At 58.8% G+C, this 23,996-nt stretch overlaps 3 non-coding genes across 3 annotated transcripts; 1 reads left to right on the top strand and 2 right to left on the bottom strand.

Moving 5' to 3' along the window:
• Positions 1-1,148: 1,148 nt before the first annotated feature.
• On the bottom strand, positions 1,149-1,222 carry TRNAN-GUU (transfer RNA asparagine (anticodon GUU)). Its single transcript has one exon. It is a non-coding gene; the product is annotated as a tRNA-Asn (tRNA).
• A 1,552-nt stretch (positions 1,223-2,774) lies between these two features.
• Positions 2,775-2,848, bottom strand: TRNAN-GUU (transfer RNA asparagine (anticodon GUU)). The gene has a single exon. It is a non-coding gene; the product is annotated as a tRNA-Asn (tRNA).
• Positions 2,849-2,953: 105 nt separating this feature from the next.
• TRNAM-CAU (transfer RNA methionine (anticodon CAU)) lies at positions 2,954-3,025 on the top strand. Its single transcript has one exon. It is a non-coding gene; the product is annotated as a tRNA-Met (tRNA).
• The last annotated feature ends 20,971 nt before the right edge of the window (positions 3,026-23,996 follow it).

Genomic DNA, 23,996 nt, shown 5'->3' with positions numbered 1-23,996 from the left:
CCAGACGCTCGTGGAACAAAGCACTTCTGGACCACGCTACCCAGAGCCTTCATTCAGGCCTAGACAAAACGCCTAGACAAAGAGCTGCCACAGCATCAACACTGGCCTTGCTCTACTACTCCCAGGCACGCCAAACCCCTCACAAAGAGAACTTCTGCCTTCGCCATACTGCTCAACAACAGGACACGCGAGCAATTCCCTCCGACGCGCCGCTTCTCCCGCATCGCCACCACCCACGCTCTTTAGGCACACGCCGGCTGACCAAAACCCATCTCATCCCATCAAAAGCTTCTGCCCAGCCCAAGAGGACCAGCTACGTTCCCGGCTCAATTCATCCCTTACAGTCAGAGCCAAAAATCACCAGCTGACGGTCCTTCAGAATCCTCAATGGAAAGGGGGAGAGGGAATTGTGGGAGCACTCGCCACGGTCTCGGTTGAGGCTTGCAGCAGTCATGGAAGAGAGAGCTGGCTTCGGTCAAGTCTCGGGAGTACGGCCACGGCTTGGACGGGTCCTTCAGTCCTTGGCTCAGAGCTTCGGTTGGTAGCCCACATCCTCCCGAGGTAAAAAAGCAGGAGGGCTTTCCTTCCAGGGCCTTTTGCATCTTCTGCCGTGGGAGGCGAATCCTGGTGTTCTGGCTGTGGGGGAAAAAGACAGCCACAAGATGGCGTTTGGAGTCACACGGGCGAGTCGCCTGTCCAAGCGGGACCGAGTCCCTTCCAAAGAGAAACCATGGCAGCCATGCAAGTCCAAGGCTGCACAGGAAACCTCAGGAGCTGCGACTGGGGCTCAGTTCGCGCGGCCACGCTTCCCAGGGGAGGCATGAGACAGGCCCAGAGGTCTGCGCAGCAAACAGGCCCGCAGGAGGGAGGCGGCTAAGAACCCGCGCGGCTCGTGCGTTTCTCCCTCTCAGCTGGCGTAGAGGCGGGAGGGGAACGACACCTGCCCGGCTGGAGCTTTCGCGCTTGGGCTCGGGGCTTAAGCCCTGAGGCCGAGGCCCCGGCGCGGTTGCTGGGAGACGGGCTCCTGTGGCACGGCACGACCCCTGAACCTTGCCGGCCACAAGGTGACCTCACCGAGGCCGAGAGGGATGGCTTGGAGGTGGCAAAAGGGAGCCCGCTAGCAAGCGCCAGGAGGCCGAGCGTAGCCACGTCCCCGGGTGGGCTCGAACCACCATCCTTTCGGTTAACAGCCGAACGCGCTGACCCATTGCGCCACAGAGACCTTGAAGGGCTTTCCGAAACGCTGCCTAGCAGCCTGCTCCTCTGCCTGGCCGTGCCAGTGCAGCCCAGGTGCTAGAGTGGATTGCGGGCAATCTAGCCCAAAGGGAGCAGAGTGGCGCAGCGGAAGCGTGCTGGGCCCATAACCCAGAGGTCGATGGATCGAAACCAAACTCTGCTACGTGTGGGCCGGCCTCTTTTGACTCCGCGCCTTCACTCCAGGCTGCAAGTAGCTAAAGGCCAGGCCAGGATGCCGCCTGCGGGGAAGCTCTCGGCAGCCCCCCCGCTTCCTGTGTGGGAGGCACGGAGGCCTCCTCTTCTGTCCTCAGGCAACAGGGCTTCCTCCTGCCCTTTTCCCACCCACAAGGGCCGCCGGGACCCGCTCAGGGAGCGCGCCAGGGAGGCTCTCCAGACGCTCGTGGAACAAAGCACTTCTGGACCACGCTACCCAGAGCCTTCATTCAGGCCTAGACAAAACGCCTAGACAAAGAGCTGCCACAGCATCAACACTGGCCTTGCTCTACTACTCCCAGGCACGCCAAACCCCTCACAAAGAGAACTTCTGCCTTCGCCATACTGCTCAACAACAGGACACGCGAGCAATTCCCTCCGACGCGCCGCTTCTCCCGCATCGCCACCACCCACGCTCTTTAGGCACACGCCGGCTGACCAAAACCCATCTCATCCCATCAAAAGCTTCTGCCCAGCCCAAGAGGACCAGCTACGTTCCCGGCTCAATTCATCCCTTACAGTCAGAGCCAAAAATCACCAGCTGACGGTCCTTCAGAATCCTCAATGGAAAGGGGGAGAGGGAATTGTGGGAGCACTCGCCACGGTCTCGGTTGAGGCTTGCAGCAGTCATGGAAGAGAGAGCTGGCTTCGGTCAAGTCTCGGGAGTACGGCCACGGCTTGGACGGGTCCTTCAGTCCTTGGCTCAGAGCTTCGGTTGGTAGCCCACATCCTCCCGAGGTAAAAAAGCAGGAGGGCTTTCCTTCCAGGGCCTTTTGCATCTTCTGCCGTGGGAGGCGAATCCTGGTGTTCTGGCTGTGGGGGAAAAAGACAGCCACAAGATGGCGTTTGGAGTCACACGGGCGAGTCGCCTGTCCAAGCGGGACCGAGTCCCTTCCAAAGAGAAACCATGGCAGCCATGCAAGTCCAAGGCTGCACAGGAAACCTCAGGAGCTGCGACTGGGGCTCAGTTCGCGCGGCCACGCTTCCCAGGGGAGGCATGAGACAGGCCCAGAGGTCTGCGCAGCAAACAGGCCCGCAGGAGGGAGGCGGCTAAGAACCCGCGCGGCTCGTGCGTTTCTCCCTCTCAGCTGGCGTAGAGGCGGGAGGGGAACGACACCTGCCCGGCTGGAGCTTTCGCGCTTGGGCTCGGGGCTTAAGCCCGGAGGCCGAGGCCCCGGCGCGGTTGCTGGGAGACGGGCTTCTGTGGCACGGCACGGCCCCTGAACCTTGCCGGCCACAAGGTGACCTCACCGAGGCCGAGAGGGATGGCTTGGAGGTGGCAAAAGGGAGCCCGCTAGCAAGCGCCAGGAGGCCGAGCGTAGCCACGTCCCCGGGTGGGCTCGAACCACCATCCTTTCGGTTAACAGCCGAACGCGCTGACCCATTGCGCCACAGAGACCTCGAAGGGCTTTCCGAAACGCTGCCTAGCAGCCTGCTCCTCTGCCTGGCCGTGCCAGTGCAGCCCAGGTGCTAGAGTGGATTGCGGGCAGTCTAGCCCAAAGGAAGCAGAGTGGCGCAGCGGAAGCGTGCTGGGCCCATAACCCAGAGGTCGATGGATCGAAACCATCCTCTGCTACGTGTGGGCCGGCCTCTTTTGACTCCGCGCCTTCACTCCAGGCTGCAAGTAGCTAAAGGCCAGGCCAGGATGCCGCCTGCGGGGAAGCTCTCGGCAGCCCCCCGCTTCCTGTGTGGGAGGCACGGAGGCCTCCTCTTCTGTCCTCAGGCAACAGGGCTTCCTCCTGCCCTTTTCCCACCCACAAGGGCCGCCAGGACCCGCTCAGGGAGCGCGCCAGGGAGGCTCTCCAGACGCTCGTGGAACAAAGCACTTCTGGACCACGCTACCCAGAGCCTTCATTCAGGCCTAGACAAAACGCCTAGACAAAGAGCTGCCACAGCATCAACACTGGCCTTGCTCTACTACTCCGAGGCACGCCAAGCCCCTCACAAAGAGAACTTCTGCCTTCGCCATACTGCTCAACAACAGGACACGCGAGCAATTCCCTCCGACGCGCCGCTTCTCCCGCATCGCCACCACCCACGCTCTTTAGGCACACGCCGGCTGACCAAAACCCATCTCATCCCATCAAAAGCTTCTGCCCAGCCCAAGAGGACCAGCTACGTTCCCGGCTCAATTCATCCCTTACAGTCAGAGCCAAAAATCACCAGCTGACGGTCCTTCAGAATCCTCAATGGAAAGGGGGAGAGAGAATTGTGGGAGCACGGGCAGCACTCGCCACGTTCTCGGTTGAGGCTTGCAGCAGTCATGGAAGAGAGAGCTGGCTTCGGTCAAGTCTCGGGAGTACGGCCACGGCTTGGACGGGTCCTTCAGTCCTTGGCTCAGAGCTTCGGTTGGTAGCCCACATCCTCCCGTGGTAAAAAAGCAGGAGGGCTTTCCTTCCAGGGCCTTTTGCATCTTCTGCCGTGGGAGCACCTGAAAGTAAAACAGCTGCGGCAGGCGTACGCCATGGCCACCAGGGGCGGCGCCGCAGCAGGGGCTGCCACCTGCCCCTACTTCCCTGCCCTCGACCGACTCTTGGGGGGCGGGGCGGTCCGTTCCAGCCCGGGAGGCAGCGAGCCGGGACTGGAGGGCCCTGACCTGGGCACACCGGAGGGGCCACCACAAGGAGTTCCAGCACTGGAGTCGGCAGGGTCATCCAGGGAGACCGTACCGGGGAAGTAGTTCCAATTAAGTAGTTCGGGGGAGGAGGCGGGAGGGAGACCAGGGACCGCGCACGTGGGCCATGCCTCCCACGGATCACACAGACACCTGTGCACGTGCAAGCACATGCCATGCCACGCTCCAGCTGCGTGACACCCAGGGGCCGTGGCCCAATAGGCACATGCATGTCTGAAGAGACCTGACATGCTCCTGACCCTGGGGCGGTACCACAACTTCACGAGTTTTGCTTACAACACACCTGTTGATACAACCTAGAATCATATTTGCTTTTTTTGCAACAGCATCACACTGTTGACTCATATTCAACTTGTGGTCCACTATGACCCCTAGATCTCTTTCCACCATGCTCCTTCCTAGACAGTCGCATCCCATCTTGTATGTATGGAACTGATTGTTCCTTCCTAAGTGGAGCACTTTGCATTTCTCTTTATTAAACCTCATCCTGTTTACCTCTGACCATTTCCCTAACTTGCTAAGGTCATTTTGAATTATGTCCCTCTCCTCCAAAGAAGTTGCAACCCCACCCAGTTTGGTATCATCTGCAAACTTAATAAGCGTACTCTCTATCCCAATATCTACATCATTGATGAAGATATTGAACAGTACGGGTCCCAAAACAGACCCTTGAGGAACTCCACTTGTTATCCCTTTCCAGCAGGATTTAGAACCGTTAACAACAACTCTCTGACTACGGTTATCCAACCAATTATGCACCCACCTTATCGTGGCCCTATCTAAGTTATATTTGCCTAGTTTATCAATAAGAATATCATGCGAGACCGTATCAAATGCCTTACTAAAGTCTAGGTATATGACATCCACCGCTTCTCCCTTATCCACAAGGCTCGTTATCCTATCAAAGAAAGCTATCAGATTAGTTTGGCATGACTTGTTCTTCACAAACCCATGCTGGCTATTCCCAATCACTTTATTACCTTCCAAGTGTTTGCATATGATTTCCTTAATTACCTGCTCCATTATCTTCCCTGGGACAGACGTTAAACTGACCGGTCTGTAGTTTCCTGGGTTGTTCTTATTCCCCTTTTTATAGATGTGCACAATATTTGCCCTTTTCCAGTCTTCTGGAATCTCCCCTGTCTGCCATGATTTTTCAAAAATCATAGCTAAAGGCTCAGATAGCTCCTCTATCAGCTCCTTGAGTATCCTGGGATGCATTTCATCAGGAGCTGGTGACTTGCTGACATCTAACTTTCCTAAGTGATTTTTAACTTGTTCTTTGTGTATCCTATCTTCTAAACTTACCCTCTCTCTGCTTGTATTCACTACGTTAGGCACACCTCCAGACTTCTCGGTGAAGACCGAAACAAAGAAGTCATTGAGCATCTCTGACATTTCCAAGTTTCCTGTTACTGCTTCTCCCTCCTCACTAAGCAGTGGGCCTACCCTGTCCTTGGTCTTCCTCTTGCTTTTAATGTATTTATAAAAGGTCTTCTTGTTTCCCTTTATGCCTGTAGCTAGTTTGATCTCATTTTGTGCCTTTGCCTTTCTAATCTTGCCCCTGCATTCCCGTGTTGCTTGCCTATATTCATCCTTTGTTAGTTGTCCTAGTTTCCATTTTTTATACGACTCCTTTTTTATTTTGAGATCATGCAAGATCTCCTTGTTAAGCCAAGCTGGTCTTTTGCCATATTTTCTATCTTTCCTACACAGCGGAATTGTTTGCTTTTGGGCCCTTAACAACGTCCCTTTGAAATACTTCCAACTCTCCTCAGTTGTTTTTCCCTTCAGTCTTGCTTCCCATGGGACCTTACCTACAAGTTCTCTGAACTTATCAAAATCTGCCTTCCTGAAATCCATTAGCTCAATTGTGCTGGTCTCCCTTCTACCTTTCCTTAAGATCATGAACTCTATTATTTCATGATCACTGTCCCCTATACTGTCTTCCACTTTCAAGTTCTCAACTAGTTCCTCCCTATTTCTTAAAACCAAATCCAGAACAGCTTCTCCTCTGGTAGCTTTTTCAACCTTCTGAAACAGAAAGTTGTCTCCAATGCAGTCCAGAAACTTCTTGGATAGCCTGCGCCCCGCTGTGTTAGTTTCCCAACATATGTCTGGATAGTTGAAGTCCCCCATCACCACCAAATCTTGGGCTTTGGCTAGTTTTGTTAATTGTTTAAAAAAGGCCTCATCCACCTCTTCCACCTGGCTAGGTGGCCTGTAGTAGACTCCTAGCATGATATCACCCTCGTTTTTTACCCCTTTTAGCTTAACCCAGAGACTGTCTACACCGCTATCTCCTACGTTCATCTCCACTTCAGTCCAAGTGTGTACATTTTTAATATACAAGGCAACCCCTCCTCCCTTTTTTCCCTGTCTGTCCTTCCTGAGCAAGCCGTACCCTTCCATACCAACATTCCAATCGTGCGTCCCATCCCACCAGGTTTCTGTAATACCAATGATATCAAAGTTGTATTTATTGGTTAGCAATTCCAGTTCTTCCTGCTTATTACCCATACTTCTTGGATTTGTATATAGGCATCTAAGATAGTGATTTGATCTTGCCTCCCTGTTGTGCCCTGACCCTCCTTGCTCCTTCCCATTATAGGCCGTAATCCCCCCCATTTCCAACCCATCTCTCAGTCCCGCACATTCAGCACTTACCTGTGGGCTTTGCTCACCTGTCCCCGTCGAACCTAGTTTAAAGCCCTCCTCACAAGGTTAGCCGGTCTGTGTCCAAACTGAATGACAGGAAATTACCTGTGAGAAATTTGAATGTGTGGAATCCAGGGAGCTCAGGGCTGGGGTGTGTGGGTGTGGGGAGCTCAGGTTAGGGGGATGGAGTGTGAGGATGTGGGGGAGCTCAGGGCAGGGGGGTGGGAAGTTTGTAGATGTGGGGGAGCTCAGAGCAGTGGGATGGGGAATGTGGGAGTATGGGGAGCTCAGGGCGGGGGATGAGGAGTGTGAGGATGTGGGGGAGCTCAGGGCAGGGGGTGGGGAGTGTGGGAGGATGGGGAGCTCAGGGCAGGGGTATGGTGGAGCTCAGGACAGGGGGCTGGAGAGTGTATGGGTGTGGAGAGCTCAGGGCAGGGAGTCCAGGAGTGAGGGGGGGCGCAGTGCAGGGATTGTGGTGCAGGAGTCAGGGGTAGGTGGTGGGGGGTGTTTGGAGGCTCAGGGCAGGGGACTGGGAGTGCAGCCACTATACTACTTGGCCACCAGATCCCTGGAGTACACTGTGGCTGTGCAGCCCAGCGTGCTGACAGCACCCAAAGCCCCGCCCCCAGCCCGCCAGGCTTAGTGGGGCACCCCAGAGCGGCTTCCTATCGCCCTTGTCTAGCACAACATGGACAGTTGGTTCCCACTACCGTGATCTCCTGGGAGACTGAGACACCATTCTGCCAGGACGGCCCAAGCTGCTGAGGGAAATTGCCCCTCACCATCCCGTCTATCCAGGTCCCTCTGCCTCTGGGTTTGTTCTTCAAGGGCCAGACGCGTGGGGCTGGGACTGTCCTTGTTCTGTGTTTGCAGAGTGCCCAGCAGAATGGCTCCTGCTTCACCCCTGGCCTAGAAATAAGCAGAACAGGCAGTTTGGGGAGGGAAGAACCAGGGAAGGGAAGGTTTGGGGCCGGGGGCTAAGAGGCGGGGCTGGGAGGCAGGGCTGGGGTGAAGATGCAGATGTAGGGAGTTGGGGTGGAGGCTGGAAGAAATGGAACTCAAGGAGCTGGAAGGGTTGGTGAAGAATGGAGTAAAGGGAGGGGGGCCAGGCTACAGGACATGGAGGTGCCAGCCACAGGAGGGAGGAAGAGACGTTTGTTTGACAGGACCCCAGGGATTTGGGAGCGAGGAACAGTGGGAGGGGAGTGGGAAACATTTGGGGAGAGGAACCTTTGGGAGACCTGGTGGTGAGGAGGGCGGCAGTCAATGGGAGAGGAGACAAAAAGGAGCAGGTGCTGCCTGGGTCCAAGGAGGTGGGGAGAGATGGGGTCTGGGTGTCACGAGTACCAGAGTTAGCTGCACCTCCGTCCTCCTCCCTACCTGGTATCTCTGCCCCCTCCCTCCCGAACTTTCCTTCTGCATGTCTCTGGGCCTCTCTGTCAGTGCCAGAGGGGATCCCCCCCCCCCATGGCTGGATTCTTCCCTTCCCGAGACATGCAGTCACCATCTCAGTGGGGTGGGAGCCCTTTGATGCTTCGCCTGCGTGTTCCCAGCCGAGAAGGGGCGGCTAATCCCGCAGAAGCAGAGCCCTGCACTTTTGAGTACCTGGACCCAGGGTTTTGCTGCTTTATAGCGGGTGGGGTTAAAATAACGGAACGTCTCTTGTCCCACCAATCCCCCAGGACTCACCCCTCTTCTCTGCATTGCGCAGCGTCCGGGGGATACCGCCCCGCGGGGACACTCATGCCCGTGTCCAAGGGGCTGTCCCGTAGCCTATGTCAGTGTGAAAAGCATTAAAGGACCCTGCCCCAGAGGGAGAGCGTCTCTGGGGGCGTTGTCCCGGGATGACTGCAGTGCTTTGTCCACACCAGAGTAGTGAGAGGCAGCCGCAGCCAGGGTTGCCAGATGGTCAATAAAAATACCAGACATACTTGCCATTGCATCACAACCTAGAGTACATCTTATTTAGAAAACTGAGATATTTTCTCAATTTATCTCCTGGACAGAAAGCTCAAATACTGGACTGTCCGGTTCAAACGGGACACCTGGCAACCCTAGCCGCAGCCCCTGCCCGGAAAAGCTCCCAAGCTAAGCACCTGGGGGATTTAGGAGCACCAAGCAGAGGGCACAAAGCACAGTCACACACTTGTGCTCCCAACTCCCTTAGGGCTTTGAAAATGCTCCCCTTAGACGAGTTAGAATCAGTGTCCCCGTTTCACACACGGGGGCTGAGGCCCACTCAGGGGAGTGGCAGGGCCAAGGGCTCTGCAGCAGACCTGGGACTTGAACCTCAGTCTCCCAGAAGTTCCACAACCAGCCCGCTCTGCTTTGCTAAAGGAGCAGGCGGGACTATTTGTGCAGGAGGAGGAGCTGGGCTGGCTGGCTGGCTGGGGCAGGCCACAGCAGGGCTCAGCCCTTGGCCTGGCTGAGAGCGAGGAGAGGCCTGCAGGCTGAGGGGCAGTGTGACGGACCGGGCCGTGTCTGGGCACAGCTGAGGGCGTCTGCTCAGGGCGAATTGCTCAACTTCGGGGCTCCTTACAGCCCCCAGACTGGTGACCTCTCCACACAGGCCACAAACCAGTCCCACAGAGCGCTTCAGCTGCCTGCCTGAAGCCTCACGAGCAAAACCCCTCCGGCACCCCAGCAATATCCATGCCCCCGATGGCCCCGGGCCTCATACACCGGTGGGGGTCCTAGCACCCAATCCCACCTACCCCGAACAAGTTCTGTCTGGTCCCAAGAAACCAGCCACAGATCCCTGGTCAATTTACCCTCTGGATCTTACCCACAAATCATGCTGAGCCAATCCTTTAGCATCTAACACCTAAAGGTTTATTATTACAATAAAGAAAAGCATGAGAGTAAGGTTGTTAAAGGAATAGAATGTTACATGCACCGAATGTCCCAGTTCTCAATGCAGCCTCTAGCAGAGATGTTACAGCTGCTGGTTTAAGAGTTCTTGTTGCACATCCTAGGGTCAGGATGGGTTCACAGGTCTCTCGGGCTCTTCGATCCCTGCAATGCTGCCTCTGGGATGAAGTGCTGAGCTGAGAACCAAGATGGCATCGACCACATGGCCTATTTATCCCTCCTTCCTGGCCTCTTCTTGGCTGCAGGAGATCACCTGGTCCTCAGCCTCTCTCTGCTGGCCACTCTTAGGTGTCCGCCCTCATGCTTTAGGTGTGTCCTTGGCCCATTCAGTGCCATTGTCCCACAGGGCCTCGCTAATTAGCATGTCCACAGGCCGGGCTCTGCCCAATGCTCAACCACATGCAGAGAAATATTCAGGATCCACACAGACTACAGATTCCTAACTACACACACAGACGTTATACAACCACATAAATAGCTTACATAGGACTATCAGATAATAAGCTTCTATTCAGCACCCCACATGGCCCCCTTTTCTACCATTTTCTGGGGCCAACACCCCCACCTATGGGTGCAGCAGTGATCTGGCTGCTCCCCTCAAGATCCAGTAATGTGACAGGCAGTGACTGGAGGAGCTGCCTGGGCATAGACTGTAACCCAGGGGCCCACAGTGCAGCAATCATCAGCAGTGTCTGTGTCTCCCCAGCCCCCATTCAGAGCTGAGTACAGGTACCTCCCCAGCCCCCTCCCCACCCCCGTCTCCTGCTCACAGCAGGTCAATAGGGTTCTCCCATTCTTGGGCCTCTGCTTCCCATGCAGCTGCTCCCAACAGGAGTCCCTTGCAGCCCGGCAGGCTGGGGCAGGCCCCATCTCTCCAGCACCAAGGTGATGACGGATACAGACACCAGGAGGAGCGAGACGAGGGTGCAGCCAATGGCCTAGCGGGCAGGAGATGTGGCCGGCCCTGCAAATGGAAAGGACCTGGTGACAGTCGGGTGCAAAGTGGCAAATGGCTCTGCAGTGCCAGCACTAGGCACAGAGCAGCTGCCGTGTAGAGACCTTGGGTGAGTGCCCAGAGGGCTAGATCTACAGGGGATCATGCTGCAGGGGGCATGTTCCCCCGACAGGAGGCCGAAGTGACAGAGGCTGTTGGGGACTCTCCTCCCTTTGCCCAGGTGGTGTTGGAGGAGCAGGGAAGGACCCAGGTTTGCTCAGGCTGCACCAGGACTTGGTGCAAAGGCCTGACAGGAGCCAGCAACGGACACAGCAGCCCAGACCCTCTCGCCTCTCCCCAGTATGGCTGGCAGCTCACAGGGGCGACCCCGCCCTGGGCACGAGGCCTTGGCACCGGCTGTGGGCTCAGGAGGGGGCGGACATGGGACATAAGCGATGCCGAAGGGAGGGGTGTGGGCATTAGAGGCCACTACCATTGCCCCGCCCCCTTCCCCGCACCTACCCCTGCCCCTGTTCTGAGGCCACGCCCCCACTCATTCCACTCCCCCCTCCCTCTGCTGCTTGGGCTCCCCCACCCTCACTCAGGTTCGCTGGCCTGAGGCTGGGGTTACGGTGCAGGATGGCTGGGGAGTGGGGCGCGGGAGAGGCTGCGGGTTGCAGGCTCTGGGACAGGTTCAGGGCAGCGATGGGAGTTTGGGTGCAGACTCAGAGGCAGTTAACTGTGGGAGGAGGATCCAACAGGAGGCTGGGGTTTGGGGTGGGGGGTGTCTACCCCAGCTGCCTGAGAGATACTAGACTGACTCTGGTTTCCTTGTGTCTCCCCGGCTGGGCTCTCACTCCCACTTCTCCTCTCAGGGTCCCTGCCGGCTCCCCTGCTCTATCTGAATGCGTCCCTGGCGCCTCCAACCCCCCCCAAGCCTCACGAATGTGGCCCCGACTGAGACATCTCACTCCCCTGGCACTCCAGCCCCAGCACAGATTAACTCTCCTGGGTTCCAGGGAGAGTGGCATTTGCGGGTCCCTCTCAATCTGAGGGGGGGCCAAAAATGAGGGATCCCCGAACCTCAGTCCTCCCTGTCCCTTCCCCTCACCTCAGTGAGGCTTGTGGGTTTTGGAAGAAGGGTTTTTGTATTTTGCTTTTCTCGTGTGTGGTCCCCAACTGGTTTTTCTGGGGGTCAGTGGCCCTGGAGACAAAAAAGGTTCCTCATCCCTGCCTTTAAGAAAGAAAACTTTGAAACCCTTTGTGGTAGACAGAAATTAACATTTGACCTTATTGAAAATGAAGTTTCCTAAAGTTAAAACACCTAATCTGTGTAAACATTCAAATTAAACCAGTCACCCAAGCTCCAGCACTAGCACAATGGCGCCGCGTGATGATGCAATGGACGGTGCGCACCCAGGCTCCTCCCCTCAGCTCTCTTCTGCACCCAACCGCCCCGTCCCAGACCCCAAACTCCTCGGTAGAAATGTGGCCCTTGACCACTTGCCAAAATGCCCCCCCCCCATTAAAAATTATTGACAAAGCCTGATCCAAATGGTTTTTGAAACGTTATTTAATCCGAATTGAAATACATTCTATACAATTGGGAGGGTTGGGGGGAGGGGGACGCAGCTGCTGGCTCCTCAGCTCCTTGTGCTCTCACTGGCTGTCTTCCTGCTGCAAGGGAAGCAGAATCCGTCACATTCATCCCTGGGGACTCAGGGGTACTGGGCCCCCCCAGCATTTCCCCCCTCCTCCCCCCTGCGCTGAGACTTGTTCTGCTCTCTGGTCACCCCCCGTCAGGCCCGCAGGGTGAGCTTCTGACCCACCCAGCAGGGACGTGGGGTGGGGGCAGCATGAGGAAAGGGGCGGGGGACTCCCTGAGGGGATGGGAAGGAGACCCTGGCCCTGCCCCGCTCTCCTGCATCTGCTCCGGCTGCTCACCATGTATCCCAGGAGCTGATGGGCCTGCCCATGCAGGGCGTGGGCCAGGACCAGCCCGGCCTGGCTGGGGCGCCTCAGGGGGGAGCGGGCAGCGAGCAGAGCCTTGTCTAAAAAGCAGTTCTCCTGCTCTGGCGTGAAGAGCTGCCCAAAGACCTGAAATCAAGAGCACGGGAGGTTTCAGCTGACGGCCCAGAGCCCGGCCCCAACTCCTGGGGCTAAAACAGCTTCCTCCTTCTGCAAACTCCCTTCCAGACCCTGCACCCAGACGCTCTCCTCACCCTGCACCCCAACCCCTGCCCCAGGTCACACCTTCCTCCTGCCCCCAAGACCCTCCCAGACCTCACCCCCCTCCGCACAACAGAGCAGCCCTAGGCCACTGGCCAACATCTTGGAGCGACCTCCATCAAAAAGTGTTGCCCCCCGTCCCGCCCTGCTTCCCCTCCTACGGGAGATCCGGGGCAAGGTGCGGCGCTGCCCCTAGGAAGCGCCGCCCCTTTGAAACGCCGGGACAGCGTCACAAAGGGGCAGCGCCGCCCTGTCCACGGCTCGAATAGTCGAGGGAAAATGCATCGACCATTCGATCAGCGACTCCCCGCTTCCCACCCCGCGTCCTACCCGCACGAGGGCCCCAGCCAGCCCCACCCCCGAGCCCTGCCCTGCCCTGGCAGCGCGTCCTTACCTCTCCCACCCGCACGGTGTTGCTGTGCGCCAGGACCCATCTCTCCTTATAGTAGTGCCTGCACCACAGGTCCTCTGCCTGGTGGATGTTGAGGCCTGCAAGAGACAAACCAGGGTGATTCTGCTGGCAGGTCTGAGCCCTTCCCCTCCCACGGGTCCCTGCAGGCATCCCTGGGCAAATGGAGGGGCACAGGGGGCAGAAGGGGAACACAGAGGGACGCATCCCCCCTTGGGCCAGTCTGGGGGAAAAGGGCTGGGTCCCCTCCCCCCGCCGCCGGCACCCTCAGGGTGTCCCTGGGGCCCAGGTCCCGGCTGGGTTCCTTACCCCTGTGGTGCAGGAGGAGTCGGTACAGGCTGTGCACCCCCTTCCGGGCCAGCCGGCTGACGTCTTCGGATGGGTCCGAAATAAAAAGGCCCAGCTGGGCCACGTGGTGACCCATCCTCGGCCAGTCGGCGGAGTTCTGAGGGGAGAGAAGAGGGGGGGTCCCTCAGCATCCTGGGGCTGCACGTCCCATGCTAACGGCCGCCGAGGCGGTTCTGAGCTCGGGGACGGACAGAGACACCTCCCGGGGCGGGGCGGGGCGGGGCGGGGCCGGCCTTGCGAGGAGACAACCCTGAGCAATGGCCCCGACTGAAGGGTCACTCCGGGGGTGGAGCAAGGGGATCCACTGACGGCCACTCCCCAGTCTGGGGCCCAGGTGCCCCCCGGAAAGGCCCAGGGTCGCCCCTCCCCGGGGAAAGGAGAACGCGGCCCATTCCCGGCCCATTCCCAGCTCTGCCTCCCGGGGACGCTCCCAGCCCCGCGCCCTGCAGCCCCAGACCCCCCGGCTCCGAGGTCACTTACCTCAAACCCCGGGAGGGTGGTGGCGACTCCCAGCAGGGCCGTGGTGCTGCCAAGGGCCCTGGCTCGCTCCTGGGGCAGGCGGGACTCCAGCCACGGGCTCAGGTGCTGGGGGGGAAAGAGGCAGGTCAGGACCCGTAGGGAGGCGCCGGTTCTGGGCAGAGCCTGGGGCTCCTCTCAGACTGTGCCCCCCCCCCCCCAGCCACTGACACAGCTCCTCTCTCGGCCCCCCGAGGAAGCAGGGACAATGGCCCCGTCTCCCCCACGGGGCTCACCTCCATGATCAGCTGCAGCCTGGCGGTGTCTGGGGACTCGGCGAGGAGGCTTGCCAGTAGGGCCTGGAGGTCGACAGGAAGGGCCCGGATGAACTGCTGCAAGACAAGGGGGAGCCCTGGGTCAGAGGGGGGTTGGGGAATCCAGGCCACCCGCTGGCTCCGGGGTGCAGCCTTGAGCAGGGTCTGAGCCGCCTCGCAGAGCAGGGAGGAGCCCAGGCTGGGCATGGAAGGGACGGGCCCCCAGGGAGAGCAACGGGAAACCTGGAGGGAAGGATCCAAACCTGCAGCTTCTTCTCTCCCTCTGCCCCCACCCCCACTCCTCTCTGGAGCTCCAGCCCAGCCCGGGAGCAGGGCCCGGAGGGACGTACCTGTGTGTGGATGGGCTCCTGCTGCCAGTCCCCAGACACAGTCTGTCCCACGGCCGCCCTCAGCAGGGGGCTCAGGAGCTGGGCCTGTAGGGGAGGCTGCAAGGTGCTGGCAGGAGAGAGGGGCAGAGACTGTTCATTCAGCAGCAGGGCTGTGTCCAGACTCAGGGGGTTTTTCGGGAAAAGTAGCCTTTTTCCGAAAAAACATCACCTGCGTCTAGACTGCAGTCGCGTTCTTTCGAAATTAAATCGAAAGAACGCGGCTTTTCTTTCCACGGCGGTAAACCTCATTTCACGAGGAAGAACGCCTTCTTTGGAAAGTGCTTCTTTCGAACGAAGGCGTTCTTGAATGGAACTAGGGCTTCTTCGAAAGAGAGCATCCAGACTCACTGGGTGCTCTCTTTCGAAAGAGGCTTGCAGTCTAGACATAGCCCAGGAGACAGAGACTTTCCCACTCCCCGGTCAGGGGATCTGCTCTGGGGGGGAGTCGGCGGGGGGGGGGGGGGGTCGGTACCTGAGGCTGCAGGCGGCGTTGAGGCAGTCGGCCAAGACCAGTGGGGGGGGGGGGAGTCCTCCATGATCTCCTGTGAGACCCAAGGAGACAAAGGGGCGTGTGAGGCTGGGGCCCCCAAGAGACGCTCACACGGCCAGCGCCCCCACCCAGCAGGATCCAACCCCACTGCCTCCCGCTGGCCTGTAGCCCCCCTGCCCGGCACAGGGCCCCTCCCAGCACCCCCCTCCCAAACCGGGACCAGCTCAATCCTTGTCCCCAGGCCGTCTCCTGCCCCTCACTGCCCTGGTGACCAGCCTCTGAACCTCCTCATCCCTGCTCCCCAGGCGCATCCTCAGCAGCCCGCTCTGCTAACCTTCCAGCTCCCCCCCCCCATGGCCCGGGGAGACCCCTCCCTGTTCCGAATCCCCCTCCCTGTCCAGCACCCCAGACCTGCCCCATTTCTGTGTCCCTCCCTCCTCCAGCATCCCCGCCCACCCTCCCCATGTCCACTTCCCCCTCCCCCTCCAGCACTCCTGGCCCCACCCATCCCATTTCCAGCACCCCCACCCGCCGCCATGGCCCAGGCAGACCCCTGTCCACCCCACGTATCCCCTCCCCTCCTCCCGGCCGCCGTGACTCGCTCACCACGATCCTGGCCATCATGGTGTCCTTGCAGCAGCGCGGCGCCAGGGTGTCCTCGCCCCTTTGGAGGGCGGCGAGGCAGGCGGGGGGGACGGCCAGGAGGAACCGCTGCAGGGCGGCTGGGCTCTGCACCCCAGAGAGAGTCTGTGAGCCTGGGGCCTGCCTGCCCCCCACGGACAGCTGCAGGGCTCAGGCCTCCCAGGAGTGGAGGTGGGAGCTGCCGGTTGTCCAAGCACCCACACTCCCCCCCCAACTGCTTCCTCAGGCTTGTGGGGGCCCAGCTGGTGCATGACAAGAGACCTCAGCTTGGGGGGCCCAGGTCATGCAGGAAAAGGGGCCCCAGGGGGATCCCCAGGGACAAGCCCCTCCCGGAGGGGGGGACGTGCTGGGAAGGGGCCGGACAATCTCGGGTCCCCCCCCGTGTGGAGAAGGTTCCTACCGTGTCCCGGGTGTGGAGCTGCTCTTCAATATCATAGATGGCCCCTTCCTCCACCCGGGAGTCCATCCGCTCCTGGCAGAGCTCCGCCGAGGCGCAGGGGGGCTCTGTGCGGGAGGGAAGGGACCAGGGTGACTCCAGCGGCCAGCAGGGGTCACGCGCCCCCATGTCAGGGACCCAGGGCAGCTTGGGCCCCACACGCCCCTCGCAGGGACCCATCCCCCTTCCACCCTCACATCTGCCAACGCCCTCAGCAGAGCCCCCACCAGGAACAAGAGAGCCAAGCAGCAGCTCCCGCCCCCATCCATTGCCCTGGCTGCGGGGCAGACACTGGGGCTGCCCCCCCGTGTACTGGGTGAGCCCCTGGGCCCAGCATGTTCACGGCCCCTCACCTGGGTCTGAGCGGCTGCAGGAGGTGGCCCGGCTGCAGCTGGAGGCCCAGGCGCTGCTGCTCACTGAGCTGGACCCACAGCTGCAGGGGCTGGTGCGGAGAGGCTGGGGGCTCCCGGAGACTGGCAGGTCCCCGGGGGCCGGGCAGGGCGATGCCCCCTGGTGGTAATGGGGGCTGGGCTCCTGGGGCAGGTGTTTCTCTCCACAGAGGAGGCCCCAGAGCCACCCTACCCGGCTGCCCCGCTGGGCTGGGTCCCGCCTTCCCAGCCGCCTCTGGAGCCAGGTCCGGAGGGGCCTGGCCGGTGGGCGAGTCGCCCCGAGCTGGTGGGATTCAGCTTCCCCGCCCGCGGGGACGGAGGAGCTGCTTCCCACCGGCCCTGGGGCCATCTTCAGGGCTTTCCGGAACCACAGCCTGATGTGTTTGGCCATGCTGCAAATGAGGGGAGCAAAGGGGAGCTTGGGGCGCAGCCTGCAGAGCGAAATCCAGGGGTTCCAGCTCCCCAGAGCGACTGCCCCCAGCCCCCAAATGGCCCCTTGCTTATCGGCTCGGTCTTGCACAGGCACTTCTGGCCCTTGACCGAGGGCTGGGCCTGCCTGGAACCCAGCCGGCCCCGGGCGGGATCCAAACCCCTGGGGGCTCTTACCTTCTGCAAAACGCTGTCCGGATGTGGAACTCACAGAGGACAAAGCAACTGTGAGCAGGAGACGCACCAGAGCTAAAGCAACCGGGGGTCTCCAAAGTCCCCTGGGCCCGCCCCCCCCTTTTCTCAGCCTGAGATGTGGGTTCCTCTGTGAGGTCACCACCTCCCCACCTGCCCTTTGCCTGATCTGCTGAGGGCTGCCCAAAGCCCCTGTGAGGTCACTGCCCCCCCCACCTCACCCTGCCAGGCAAATGTCCTGCCTCTGGCCACCCCTCTGGGAAGTTGGAGCCATTCCTAGGGGTCCCCCCCACTCCCTGACTGGGCATCCTGCAGCCAGCAGCTCCAGTAGCCCCATAGGCTGCTCCCTGCCCTACACTGCAGGCTTCTTGCACAAGAACTGTTTCACACCGGAGTTCTTGCGCAAAAGGTCTCGTGCAAGAGCACCTCCACCCTGCCATGTGCTTTTGCACAAGAGTGTCCATGGCACTGTGAACGCTTTCTCGTGCAAGAAAGCTCTGATGACCATTTTAGCCATAAAAGTGTCTTGCTCAAGAAGCCCCTGGTGCCCGTCCACGCTGCCTTCTTGCACAACAGCTCTTGCACAAAAGGGGCTTATTCCTCGTGGGGAGAGGAATAACTCCTGTGCAAGAAGCCCTCTTTTCTGATGCTTTACTGCAAATTTACTTGCACAAGAATTCACGTGCAGTGTAGACGCGCCACAAGTTTTTGCACAAGAACAGTTGTTCTTGAGCAAAATGCCTGCAGTGCAGACGTGGCCTTGGTGTCACCCAGCACTGGACTTCCTGGCCAGGAGCAAGAGTTAGAGCCTCCCACTCGCCCCGCTGCCTCTCACGGGCTCCCGTCCGGCCCCAGCCCTGGGCTTTGCCCTAGCGCATCCCAGCAAGGCCTCTGGCCTGCACTAGACCCATTGACATGTGGAGAATCCACCACTGCCCTGGGGCGCTTTTGTCTATGGGACTCGGACTCACAGCTGAGCATGGAGCCTGATTTTAGTTCGAACCAGCGGGGTAGTGTAGACATACCCCCTGAGACTCACTGGTGCTGGCTCACCCCCTGTCCTGCTCGTGGCTCCGTTGTCCTCCTCCCCACAGCCCCCCCCAGCTCTAAATGCTGCTCACATCAGTTCCCCTTCCCCGTGGCCAGGCCCTGCAGGGCTCTGGGGGCTGGTTTGCTGCCCTCAGCCCTGCAGTAGCCTGCTCCCCAGTTTGCAGCCCCTCCCATCATGCGTGGGGTCTCCTGGTACCGGAGGGAGGACGGGGGCAGACCAGGAAGGTTAATTTGATGTTGCAGCGGCAGGAAGAGGAGGGGTGGCGCAGAGGAGCTGTCAGTACATTATCCCAATACGCCATCCCAGTGCAGGCGTCGCACTCAGCTCTACCTGCAGAGGAGTCTCTATCTGCGCTGAGCAGAAAGGGGGTCTAGGACACACACACAAGTAGCCCCAGAACCACGCAGGAGCAGAGTCGTTCTGCGAAAGGGAGAGGTTTATTGGGTCTGCGAGGGCGGCCGTAGGGGGGTGTCGTGTGTGTGCCACTCATCTCCGTCTGGGCAGCGGCACCGGTCGGGCTCACAACTGGGCACAGGACCCGACCACGGCACCATCGATCTCCAGTGTATCGATCTGCTGGAAGCCACGGCAGAGCTGAATTGCAGAACGGCTGCCCATTGGCAAAGACCTTGAAATGCTGGTTCCTGCAGCCGATGGAGAGGAACCCACTCCTCCTGGGGGGAGGAGCAGCCAAGAGAGGGACCCACTCAGACCGGTCTGGCAGCGTGACGTAGTGGAACCAGCGCTGCCTAGGTAGGCTTTTACCTCCCCCCAGTCTGCTTCTGAGACCGAGTTTCCCCCTCTGCCCCATGGGCTAACAACAAGGCACTTTACAAACATTCTCTGTGTCATCGGCATTGTATGAAGGGGGAAACTGAGGCATGGAGCGGCATCTGATTTATATAGCTCAAGCCAGTCCCCACCCCTCTCGGTCTGCAGGAAAAGAAGCCAAGTGCTCTTGTTCCCACCAGTCCCACAGGACTCCTCATCGCTTTTGTTCCCACCAGTCCTCCATTCCCCTGCTTCCACCTGATGTCAAATACACAAAGCTCACGACTTCTTCTTTCCTGCACTTAAGCCAAGCAGATCAGGATGGGGAGGAGACATGAGGGAGCCCCCAGGCTCTTGCTCTTTCTCACACATACACACACATATATTACTTTAGAAAATGCCAGGTGTGAGCTAGAGGAGAATCTCCATTAACTGTTAGCACTATAGGGCATATGATACATACATAAAGCATTTACAGTCCATCCAGCAGAGGGCAACAATACAGCCCGCACACATGTAGCTCCCCCTCCTTTTCCAAATGCCCCAAGATTTAAACTACTGGAGACTACCCATTAGCTGCTAGTTGTATAGGAACTATGGGTATGTCTACACTACAAAGTTAATTCGAACTAACAGCCGTTAGTTGGAAGTAACTTTCATAGGTGCTACACATACAAACCGCTAGTTTGGACTTAATTCGAACTAGGTAAACTTCATTCTACCAGGAGTAACGCCAAATTCGAATTCAGTAGTTGGAATTAAGGGCTGTGTAGCCACTTAATTCGAAGTAGCTGGAGCCCAGCCCTCCCCAGGTTCCCCTGGTGGCTGCTCTGGGCCAAAGCAGGAAAACTCCTCTCCTCTCCCCAGCCCTGGGGCCCTTAAAGGGGTAGACTCTGGCCAGACGGCACTTGCCAGAGCCAGCCCTGCCAGCAGTCTCTGCCCCGAACCAGGGGCTGCAGGATGAGCCAGGCAGCCAGTGCCAGCGAGCCGTCCCCCGGCCCAGTCCCCCAGCACCCAGGGGCCAGCCAGGGGCCGTAGATGGCGCGCACCCTCCTGGTCTAGTGTGGAGGTCATGGACCTCATTGAGGTTTGGGGGCAGGCCCCCAGCGTCCATGATCTCTGTACTAGGAGGAGGAACGTGGCCGTCTACGGGCGCATAGCGGCCGCCATGGCCCGAAAGGGACACAGGCCACCCAGGAGCAGGTGCACCTGAAAGTAAAACAGCTGCGGCAGGCGTACGCCATGGCCACCAGGGGCGGCGCCGCAGCAGGGGCTGCCACCTGCCCCTACTTCCCTGCCCTCGACCGACTCTTGGGGGGCGGGGCGGTCCGTGCCAGCCCGGGAGGCAGCGAGCCGGGACTGGAGGGCCCTGACCTGGGCACACCGGAGGGGCCACCACAAGGAGTTCCAGCACTGGAGTCGGCAGGGTCATCCAGGGAGACCGTACCGGGGAAGTAGTTCCAATTAAGTAGTTCGGGGGAGGAGGCGGGAGGGAGACCAGGGACCGCGCACGTGGGCCATGCCTCCCACGGATCACACAGACACCTGTGCACGTGCAAGCACATGCCATGCCACGCTCCAGCTGCGTGACACCCAGGGGCCGTGGCCCAATAGGCACATGCATGTCTGAAGAGACCTGACATGCTCCTGACCCTGGGGCGGGACCCAGCAGGATGCTTTCCCTCCACACGTCTCCTCTACATGGAGGCAGGGGACATCTCCCCCCCCCCCTGCCCGCCCGCCCACCGCCCCGGCCACACTATACATGGCACAGGGACATGGGTGCAGTCTTGGGGCAGCTCCCCGTCCCGGGGAGAGCCAGACATCCTGACCATGGCCTCTGTACAAGCACAGCGGCTCTGACGGTGCAGGGCATGGTCGCCCTCACGTTGCGGGGCGGGGGGAGGGGGCTGGGCATCATCTACTGTGTCCCCAGGGAGAAGTGACCACTCTCTTTCTCTACAGCTGTACCAGCTGCTCGTGCAGGGCGCACCACCCCACCCGGGACATGCTCCCGCACCCATGGCCTGCTCCGGTCCGCCACCACAGAGCAGGAGTACTGGGACCAGCACCTGGGGTCCTTGCGAGCCCTGCACCACACCGTCAAGGCCTGGATGTGGGAAGACCTGCAGCTCCGCCAGGAGCAGCTGGCTGAGGACCGAGCCAGAAATGCAAATCTGCAGGCCCTGCTGCAGAGCATGGTGCCCTGTGCTGATCCTGCGCCTGCTGCCCCCCCAACAACTGTCCCTCCTCCCACTCCTGCCCCCCTCCCACCTCTTCCTCCTCAACCCCCACACCCTCCTCCTCCTCAATGTCCACACCCCCCACCTCAACCTCTGCACCCTCCACCCCATCCCCCCGGGGACGCCGAGGCCCCCTCCCTTGCCGTGCTGGGAGGCGGTTGGCCCGGCGTCACCCCCACCCCGATCCCTGAGTTTCCCCTCCCCCTCTTTCCCCTTGCTTTCCCCTTCCAGCTCCCTCCTCCCAGTTTTCCCCCTCCCCTCTCCCACACTCTCTCCTGCCCTTTCCTGCCTCCTTTCCCCCGTCTCCCCACAGTTTTATTTCCCCTCCCCAGTTTTGTTAAATAAAGAGAGTTTGTATTTTTGAACACACGTGTCCTTTATTTTTTTTTACATCAGGAAGGGGGGCTAGGGAGGGGTAAGTGGAAGAAGGTGAGGGAGGAATGGGGCATGAGCCCCCGATGGGGAGGACTAGGGTGGCTCTGCAGGCTCCTTGGGTGGAAGCTCTCCTGCAGGGCCTCCTGGATCCTGACAGTCCCCCGATTGAATTCAAATTAGCTTTTAGGTCTAGATACACTAGTTCAAATTAGCTTAGTTCGAATTAACTAATTCCAATTCAGTTAGTTCGAATTCGTGCTGTAGTGTAGACATACCCATTAATGACACACTCTTGCAGTTCTGATGCCATGCAACAGAGGGCAACAGACTGCACCGAAAACGTTGCGTATGAAAAAAAAAGCTTATTGAAGTTTTTCTACAATATTTTACCAACATTTTTAAAGCACAAATCGTTTAATTTCAGTTAAATCTTTGCCCTCAAACACTTCACGTGCAATGATCTTGGGCATTCCACACAATCATTTAGCATTGAAAGGCGATCTTTTCCTGTGCTTTGCGGTGACAATTTGGATTTGGGCATCCAAATCCAAACTGGCAGGAAAATGTCTATTTGAAACTAAACCTCACACAAGCCATTTGTGCTTCTAACTGACCGTTCTGTCTCCTTTCATTTGCAAAAAACTCAAAACAAAGGAAAATGTCAAATAGAAGCCCAGGTGGGATGATACGTCTGGTGCCTCCTGCCACAGCAACCCCCCACCCAGTGAGTGCAGAGGAGGCAATAACTCACTGGCTGCCGGGTTACGACAGGGGCAGGGAATTCCAGAAGAAACTCGCCCAGCAGAAGGGTTTGGCATTCCCCCTCGGAAAGAGCCACTTTCCTGCCCTGAAAAGACATTTCCAGGCTCAGTCATGCTGGGCGAAGCCCAGGAAAGGGGCATGGAGACAAAGCATCTCATTGGACAAGCCCGCCCCCCCCGTTGTGTCATCATATTTCCTTTGGCATCCGTTGCCATGTGTGACGGACCGGACCGGACCGGGCCGTGTCTGGGCACAGCTGAGGGCATCCGCTCAGGGCGAATTGCTCAAATTCGGGGCTCCTTACAGCCCCCAGACTGGTGACCTTTCCAAACAGGCCACAAACCAGTCCCACGGAGCGCTTCAGCAGCCTGCCTGAAGCCTCCCGAGCAAAACCCCTCCGACACCCCAGCAATATCCGTGCCCCAGATGGCCCCGGGCCTCATACACCGGTGAGGTCACTCGTCAGGTCGGGCCGGTGAACTACGAGATCTATCAACCGGATCGGAAGAAGAAAACCCAAATATTTCATGTAAATTTCCTGAAGCACTGGCGAGAACGGGAGGCCCTGATGATTACCCCCTAGCCAGCGGAGCCCACTCTAGGGCCGGAAATACCTGATCTGGGGGAGGAAAGAGAGCCACAGCTGGGAAACACCCTCTCTGCAACCCAGGTGAAACAAGCACATTGTCTCATAGGGTATGTGGAATGAGGAGTAACGGTAGTTCGAACTAGGAAGCCTAGTTCGAACTACCTAGTTCGTGCCCCGTGTAGCCGCGCTGCACGGAGTTCGAACCAGCGGGCTTTTAAAAATGGCGGCGCCCCGCTTATGCAAATGAAGCCCGGGAAATTCAAATCCCGGGCTTCATCTGCAAGTGCGGTATGCCTACATTACCCTCCTAGTTCGAACTAGGAGGGTAGTGTAGACATACCCAGAGAGACATTTCGAAAGACCTTCACAACCCAACCCGGCCATACTGGGGTAATAACACATAACATTTGGACCCCTCCAGGCCAAGTGGTACGAGAAGGTACTCGGCCTCTCCCCCCCGCCAGATGCGGAAGGTAGTCGAGGAGGAAGTCCAGTCGATGCTGCAACTGGGAGTGATAGAGCGCTCCCAGAGCGAGTGGCGTAGCCCAATCGTCTTGGTGCCGAAGCCAGATGGCAGTGTCCGCTTCTGCATCGATTTCAGACGAGTAAATGAAATTTCAAAATTTGATGCCTACCCCATGCCGCGAACAGACGCACTGTTAGAACGCTTGGGGAGAGCCGACTTTATAACCACCCTAGATCTTACAGAGGGATATTGGCAGATCCCCCTGGATTCCGAATCGAGAGAAAAAACTGCCTTTTCAACTCCCCCGGGATTGTTCCATTTTATAAGGATGCCATTCGGACTCCATGGGGCCCCTGCAACATTTCAGCGAATGATGGACCGCTTGCTATCCCCGCATACGGCGTATGCCGCCGCGTACCTAGATGATGTGGTAATTTACAGCCAAGATTGGGAGGAACATCTGGAGCGG

This window comes from Pelodiscus sinensis, chromosome 25 (assembly GCF_049634645.1).
Source record: "Pelodiscus sinensis isolate JC-2024 chromosome 25, ASM4963464v1, whole genome shotgun sequence".
Taxonomy (NCBI): Eukaryota; Metazoa; Chordata; order Testudines; family Trionychidae; genus Pelodiscus; species Pelodiscus sinensis.
The sequence above is the reverse complement of the archived record's forward strand: the minus strand, read 5'-3'. Positions and strand labels throughout refer to the sequence as shown.